Raw genomic sequence first — 8,549 nt, 5'->3', positions numbered from 1 at the left:
GCAGTCTGGGCAGGTTTCCGGAAGGCTTTTATGTTGAAAACCAATGAAAATAAGAATTTTTACCTTTAAAGTTGATTTGAGCTGACTTTGGTCAACATTTTTGGTAAACGGGCCCGGATCCATGCTTTGACAGTCTCGTAGGTCCGTATCGAATTATGGGACCTGGGCGTATGCCCGAAATCGAATTTGGAGGTCCCTAGCTTAAGTTATGAATTTTTGATGAAAATTAAAAGTTTGGAAATTATTTGTTTTTAAGAATTGATTGATATTTGGCATTGTTAGTATCGGGTCCATATTTTAGTACCGGAGCCCGGTACAGGTTCATTATGATATTTAAGACATGTCTGTGAAATTTGGTGAGAAATGGAGTTGATTTGACGTGATTCGGACGTCCAGTTGAGAAATTAGAAGTTTTAAAGTGTTCTTGAGAATTTCATTTGAATTGGTGCTAAATTTAGAGTTTTAGGTGTTATTTTGGCAATTTGATTGTGCGAGCAAGTTCGTATGATATTTTTAGACTTCTGTGCATGTTTAGTTTCGAGCCCCGAGGGCTCGGGTGAGTTTCGGATAGGCCACGAGATGTTTTGGACTTTGGAAATCTGGTTTTTCTGCAGAATCTGTGTTCTGGCATGTCCTTCTTCGCGTTTACGAAGGTACTCTCGCGAACGTGAAGAGTAAACTGGGCAGCTGAGGATTTATTCTTTGCGAACGTGAAGGCTTGGTCGCGAACGCGATGCGATGGGGGCGTTACCCTTCGCGAACGCGACAAGCCCATCGCGAACGAGTAGCGTTAGGCACTGGGGAGGGGGAGTCGGCCTTTTCTTTATCGCGAACGCGAGCAATATCACGCGAACGCGAAGACCAGGGAAGGGTATCCTACACGAGCACTGCCTCACGAACGCGAGCACTGCCTCGCGAACGCGACAGTGCTCTCGCGAACGCGATGAACACTGTCGCCCAGCACTTAACAGAATCTAAAACGGGATTTTTGCCAAAAAACTCATTTTTCTCAAAATCCAAACGGTGAGTGGCGATTTTTCAAGAGTCATTCCTTCCCCAAATTGTTGGTAAGTGTTCCTTAACTCGTTTCTTTCAATTACCCATTACATTTCTTGAATTTTCAACCAAAAATCTAGAGTTTTCATTGTAGAATTAGGGGTTAGGGTAGAAAATAGGGATTTCGGGAATTTGGGAATTTAGACCACAATTTGAGGTCGGATTCCAAAACTAATTACATATTCGGGCTCGGGGCTGAATGGGTAAAAAGATTTTGGTCTAAACCTCGGGTTTTGACCAAGCGGGCCCGGGGTCAATTTTTTGACTTTTTGGAGGAAAAATTGGAAAATTTAATTTATGCATTATAATTGATTCCTTTAACAATATTTGATATTATTGAGTCATTTTTTAATAGATACGAGTGGTTTGGAGGTGAATTCCAAAAGAAAAGTTGTGATTGAGAATTAAGTGGCCTTCGGAGCGAGGTCAATGTTGTGTCTAACCCTGACTTGAGGGAATTAGGAACTTTAGATTATTTGCTAAGTGAAATTCATGTGAGCGGCGTATATGTGAGGTGACGAGTACCTATGTGCCGCCAATTTACCTATTTTTCCATGTTTCTCTATTTTTCTGATATTGTCTCATTCCTATGCCAAATTGTTGCGTGTTATACTAGTATTGTTCAAATTATCGTTTTTATCATGTTTACGGATTTTTCTGGGGATAACTGAGTTTTTATTTCAAAGTTGAGGATGATATTATGGAACCAAATGTTGAAGTAAGGTTTGTACTTGTTATTCTATCTCCCTGTTGTTATTTATGCATTATATTATGGTAAGGGAGAGTGTTAATGCACGAAGGATGATGTCGTGCCATATTGTGAGTGTTAATGCATGAAGGGTGATGCCATGCCATATTGTGAGTATTAATGCATGTCGTGCCATATTGTGAGTGTTAATGCACGAAGGGTGATGCCGCATCATATTGTGAGTGTTAATGCACGAAGGGTGATACCGTGCCATGATATGAGAGTAAAAGCACGAAGGGTGATACCGTACATTTTTCCTTACTGTATTTACTATTCCTGTTGATTCATGGTATATTGACTGCTCTGGTGATCATTCTGTTGTAGTTCTTTATCTTGTATTCCCCTCAGTATGTTTCCCCTCCCGACATTTCCTGTTTGGTTCTTCATTTCTGTTATTTGCATATACACTGTTAAATTGTACAGGTTGATTTGTAGGTGCCTTGCCTTAGCCTCGTTACAACTTCGTCGAGGTTAGGCTCGATACTTACCAGTACATGGGGTCGGTTGTACTGATGCTGCACTCTGCACTTTCTGTGTAGATTTTGATATCGGCTCAGGTTGATCGAGATTTGCTACTGGTCCGCTGTCCGGAGACTCAAGGTAGATCTATCGGTGTTCACACACCTTGAAGTCCCCGTCTATCTTTTATGTCCTACTGTTTTCTTTCATTCAGACAGTTGTATTTCTTTCATACTATTACTTGTAGTAAATTCTAGAATGCTCGTGAATTGTGACTCCAGATCCGGGTAGTAGTAATTAATATAATTTTATGATATTCCACATTTATTATATTTTATTTTAGTTAATTATTGTTATTTAATGAATGGAAATAAGGAATTGGTTTAATGATTCTCTAATGTTGGCTTGCCTGGCAAGTGAAATGTTAGGCGCCATCACGGTCCTGTCGGTGGGAAATTTCGGGTCGTGACAGAAGCGGTATGTGTTCTCGCCATCTGCGAGAGAATAAGAGTAGAAGAGTTCAATCAGCATTGAGAAAGCAAAATCGGACGACAGAGAAGAATAGAAGTGAAACTTGTTCCTAAACTTCATAGCCTCTGGAAGATAAGCACAGACGTCTTCATACTGATCCTCCAGACTCTACTAAGCTTGCTCGTGAATCGTGAGACCTAGGCAACCTAGTGCTCTGATACCAATTGTCACAACCCAAAATTTCCCACCGACGGGACCGTGATGGCGCCTAATATTTCACTTGCTAGGCAAGCCAACATTAGAGAATCATTATACCAATTCCTTATTCTCATTCAGTAATTAACAATAATTAACTAAGATGAATTATAATAAGTGCGAAATATCATAAATCTGTATTAATTACTACCACCCGGATCTGAAGTCACAATTCACGAGCATTTTAGAATTTACTACAAGTAATAGTCTGAAAGAAATACAACTGTCTGAATGAAAGAAACAGTAGAACATAAAAGATAGATGGGGACTTCAAGGTCTGTGAACGCCGACAGATCTACCTTGACTATTCGGACAGCGAACCAATAGCAAAATCTCGATCAACCCGAGCCGGTATCAAAATTTGCACAGAAAGTGCAGAGTGCAGTATTAGTACAACCGACCCCATGTACTGGTAAGTGTCAAGCCTAACCTCGACGAAGTAGTGACGAGGCTAAGGCAAGGCACCTACAAATCAACATGTACAATTTAATAGTGTATATACAAATAATAGAAATGAAAAACTAAACAGGAAATGTCGGGAGGGGAACATACTGAGGGGAATACAAGATAAAGAACTACAACAGAATGATCACCGGAACAGTCAATATACCATGAATCAACAGGAATAGTGAATACAGTAAAGGAAAAAGGCAAGGCATCATCCTTCGTGCTTTTACTCTCAATCTCACCATAAAATTAATAGAAATGGCACGGCATCACCCTTCGTGCATTAACTCTCAAATCATGGCACGGCATCACCCTTCGTGCTTTTACACTCACAATATGGCACGGCATCACCCTTCGTGCATTAACCCTCACAATATGGCACGGCATCACCCTTCGTGCATTAACACTCACAATATGGCACGGCATCACCCTTCGTGCATTAACACTCTCCCTTACCATAATGCAATGCATAAATAACAACAGGGAGATATAATAACAAGTACAAACCTTACTTCAACATTTGGTTTCACAATAAAAATCTCGACTTTTAAATGAATACTCGATTACCAACAGAAAATCCGTAACCATGATAATGACGATCAATTTAACAACACTAGTATAAACATGTAGCAATTAGGCATAGGAAAGAGGCAATATAAGAAAATGGAAGAAACATGGAATACAGGTAAATTGGCAGCGCATAAGTACTCGTCACCTCACATATACGCCGTTCACATTAATTTCACTTAGCAAATAATCTAAGGTTCCTAATTCTCTCAAGTCAGGGTTAGACACAACACTTACCTCGCTCTAAAGGCCACTTTATTCTCAATCACAACTTTTCCTTTGGAATTCACCTCCAAACCACTCGTATCTATTCAAAACTGACTCAATAATATCAAATATTGCTAAAGAAATCAATTATATTGCATAAATTAAATTTTCCTCCAAAAAGTCAAAAAATCGACCCTGGACCCGCTTGGTCAATACCCGAGGTTCGGACCAAAATCCATTTACCCATTCACCCCCGAGCCCAAATATGTAATTAGTTTTGGAATCCGACCTCAAATTGAGGTCTAAATTTCCGAAATTCCTTGTTTTCTACCCTAACCCCTAATTCTACCATGAAAACTCTAGATTTTAGGTTGATAATTCAAGAAATGTAATGGGTAATTTAAAAAACAAAAGATTTAGAATCACTTACAGACACTTTGGGGAAGAAATGGCTCTTGAAAAATCGCCTCACACCGTTTGGTTTATGAGAAAAATGATTTTTTGACTAAATCCCGTGTTTGGATTTTGTTAAGTGCTGGGCGACAGTGTTCATCGCGTTCGCGAGAGCACTGTCACGTTCGCGAAGAGTATAGGTTGCCAAGCCTTCGCGTTAGCGAGACCATGTTCGCATTCACGTAGGCTACCCCCCCCCCCCCCCCGGCCTTCACGTTTGCGAGACATTGCTCGCGTTCGCGATGAAGGAACGATCGACTCTTCCCCAGGTGTGCCTAACACTACGCGTTCGCGAGGAGCTGGTCGTGTTCGCGAAGGGTAACGCCCCCAGAACACTTGGTGCAGCAAAATACCAGATTTTCAAAGTCCAAAACATCCTGTGGCCTACCTGTAACTCACCCGAGCCCTCGGGGCTCCAAACCAAACATGCACACAAGTCTAAAAATATCATACGAACTTGCTCGCGCGATCAAATCTCCAAAATAACACCTAGAACTACAAATTTAGCACCAAATTAAATGAAATTCTCAAGAACACTTTAAAATTCCTATCTTCTCAATTGGACGTCTGAATCACGCCAAATCAACTTCGTTACTCACCAAATTTCACAGACAAGTCTTAAATATCATAATGAACCTATACCGGGCTCTGAAACTAAAATACGGACCCGGTACTAACAATGCCAAACATCAATCAATTCTTAAAAATAAATAATTTCTAGACTTTTAATTTTCATAAAAAATTCATAACTCAAGCTAGGGACCTCCAAATTCGATTCCGGGCTTACGCCCATGTCCCATAATTCGATACGGACCCACCGGGACCGTCAAAATATAGATCCGGACCCGTTTACCAAAAATATTGATCGAAGTCAAATAAAAATTAACTTTTTAAGGCATAAATTCTTATTTTCATTAATTTTCAACATAAAAGCTTTCCGGAAACCTGCCCGGACTGCGCACGCAAATCGAGAAGGATAAAATAAGATTTTTAAGGTTTAAGAGTGTAGATTCGAGTTCTAAAATATAAGATAAACTTTTGGGTCATCGCAATCTCATGTTCTTCCTATTGAATCTATTGAGGCCAATCCTGATTTGACATATGGAGAAGAACCAGTCCAAATCATAGAGCGTGAGTTAAAAGAGCTTAGAAACAAGAGCATCCCCTTAGTGAAAGTTCTTTGGAAAAATCATTCTGGCAAAAAAGCTACTTGGGAGAGAGAAGAGGATATGCGAGTTCAATATCCGCATTTATTTCGGGACTAGTACAAGGTAAATTTCGGGACGAAATTTGTTTAAGGGAGAGAGAGTTGTAATACCCCAAATATTTACTAATATTTACATTCTTGATTGAGCATCTTTATAATGAGGAGATATTTTACTTCGTACTTCATAAACATAAAATTTACAATATATGAAAATTTCTTACTTTAGGTTGTATTAATATTGACAAAGAAGTTCCATGGTGTTGCTATGTGTAATACTTAATATTATTTTGATGAATTATTTTTAAATACATAAGATATCTAAGGTTTTGGGCTGCCACCCTTTTGTATTTATCTAAAGATATTTAGTAGTTAGGCAGCCACTTTCAATTCATATTTATCCAAAGTTCTTAAAGATTACTTTGATTGACTTGCTTTTTCATAAACTCCTCTCATATTTTATTCTTTCAAGACAAAGAAACCCCCTACCCTCTCTCCTTCTTATTACCTAAAAAACTACATGAAAACTATCATAAATTTCTACTAAACCAACCAGCAAAACTCATTCTTGGTGAAGCACAAATTGCTCCTCTCTTTTGTGGTAAGTTACTAAACCCATTTTTACACTAGATATCTATTAGTGTTTTCTTCATATCTTTGTATATAGAGCTCCGTTTTAAGTGATCCAAGACTTTTTGGAAAGATATTTTATAGATACATAACTCTTATGAAGGAACCAAAACCTGGTTTGTACTTTATTTACTCTAAAATAGGTGATGAATTACAGGGCAGGTGTTTTTCAGATTTTCTGTTTTACAAACCCTCCATGTACTAATGTTAGTCATTTTAGCATAACATTTTGTACAAAATTGATATGGGGGTGATTCAAGATGTTTTGAAACGCTAAGACACATATCTACAACTATAAAGTAGACCACACAGTCTAGTTTGTCCTTTTGTATCTTCAAATCTGAGTCCCAACACGAGACAGTGATACTATCTAGAATTTTTGTTTCAAACATTTTGGGTAATTTTCACCAATATCATGTTTAGTTTGACATATTAAATCACTGAACTTATATAGTTATTTGATTATATATTTAAGGTATATATACCCTTGTAAAATCTAAGGGAAAGTATTTGAGGAAGTGGACGGATTTGGTTTATCTATGGCGTAGACGATTCGAACGTCCTCAAGTTAAGGTCAAACTATTTTGTGGTAAAACACTAAGTTTTGTGTATAAACTTTGTAATATTTTTACTTGCTGGAATGGTTTGAAATAACTTAAGATTTTATTTATTTATTTTCTTTAATTTATATCGTTATATTTGTGTTATATCAAGTATTATAAGATATTCGCTAAATCGCTCACTCGTACAGATTTGCTTGATCATTTTGCATTCTTGTTCGGACTTGTCCTTCTTGTGACAGTGACTTTGTCACTCATCTTGGCATGCCTCTTGATTTTGATCTTTTTTCATCTTGACTTTGAATTTGTAGTTTGTCTTAAATTATGGAACTTGTCCGTGTTAAGTACGAACTAGGAAGCCATTTTTAATATGGTTCTTGATTCTCTTGACTATTGGGTTTTGACCGTACTTGATTTGGAAATTCGGTCCATCTTGATATCTGATTTTGCTTAGTGTGATGGCATGACGTACATATTGGGCAAAAAATAGATATTTGACAAACTCTCTTGGATTGATAGTATATGCTTTCTCAACTCTTGAATCATAAACATTGTTATTGATATTTGGAAACACTTCAAGGTTTGATATTTGATACTTTTGATATATTTGTTCACTTGTTTTAAATTATGTTAAATTTGAGCTACCTATGACTGAAAAGGGGAATTGGAAAATTTAATGGCTCCAAGCCCAAAGTTTATACGCCACTAAGCTTTCTGCTTAGCGGTAGTTATTTTCTATCGTAGGTAATGTATGAGATGAAATTTGAAGACGGCCTTATGAAGTAGTCTTTTTGGGAGCACTTATGGAGATCACATTTGCATATTCACCATGGTTTTGTATAGTTTTGGGATATGTACATGATATATATGTCACACTTATGTATGTTATTTGGAGGCTTGTTGGATCTTAAGACCAAAAATCTTAAAACTTGAATTTGGTAACTTATTTTGCTGTTTTAGGGTGTGTTAATAACTCAAGTCTTGTAATATGCTGAATTTACACTTTGTCTTATAAATATGTACAAAGGAGAAAATTAGTTTTCCTTTTTATACCCGATAGTTTGAAATTTATGTACAATACAAACTTGCAGTGATGTCGAATAAAAGTATAATTTTGTTAGAAAGTTGTTTTAACGTGTTTATTATTCAAGAAGGGTTATATCACCTTATGTTGATATTTTGACACTGTATTTCATTTTTAAAATAAAACATTATGAAGAGTATTTTCAAAAATAAAAATATTACACTTTGGACCTCATCGCATGAGCCTATTTCCGCTACTAAATTATTCTGAATATTTTTTTTAATTAATATCTTCTTAATGTTGTAAGTAGTAAATTAAATTTATTTCGTAAATAGCACCATCCCAAAGTGGTTGCTACAACCTCCCTCCATCACAAAGCTTATTCGAAAAGTCTATTGCTCAACTATAGAGATCTCATCTTCCTCTCATATCTCGTGGTAATGATTTAGGCATGAAAGAATACTAATA

General features: G+C 37.2%; 1 long non-coding RNA gene across 1 annotated transcript; it reads left to right on the top strand.

The window, feature by feature from the left end:
* Nucleotides 1-6,319: 6,319 nt before the first annotated feature.
* Nucleotides 6,320-8,242, top strand: LOC138906712 (uncharacterized). The gene is made up of 2 exons (XR_011414302.1): nt 6,320-6,468; nt 7,802-8,242. It is a non-coding gene; the product is annotated as an uncharacterized lncRNA (long non-coding RNA).
* The last annotated feature ends 307 nt before the right edge of the window (nt 8,243-8,549 follow it).

The sequence above is a fragment of the Nicotiana tomentosiformis genome, chromosome 1 (genome assembly GCF_000390325.3).
Source record: "Nicotiana tomentosiformis chromosome 1, ASM39032v3, whole genome shotgun sequence".
In the NCBI taxonomy this organism is placed as follows: Eukaryota; Viridiplantae; Streptophyta; class Magnoliopsida; order Solanales; family Solanaceae; genus Nicotiana; species Nicotiana tomentosiformis.
This window is presented reverse-complemented; position numbering and strand designations above follow the sequence as displayed.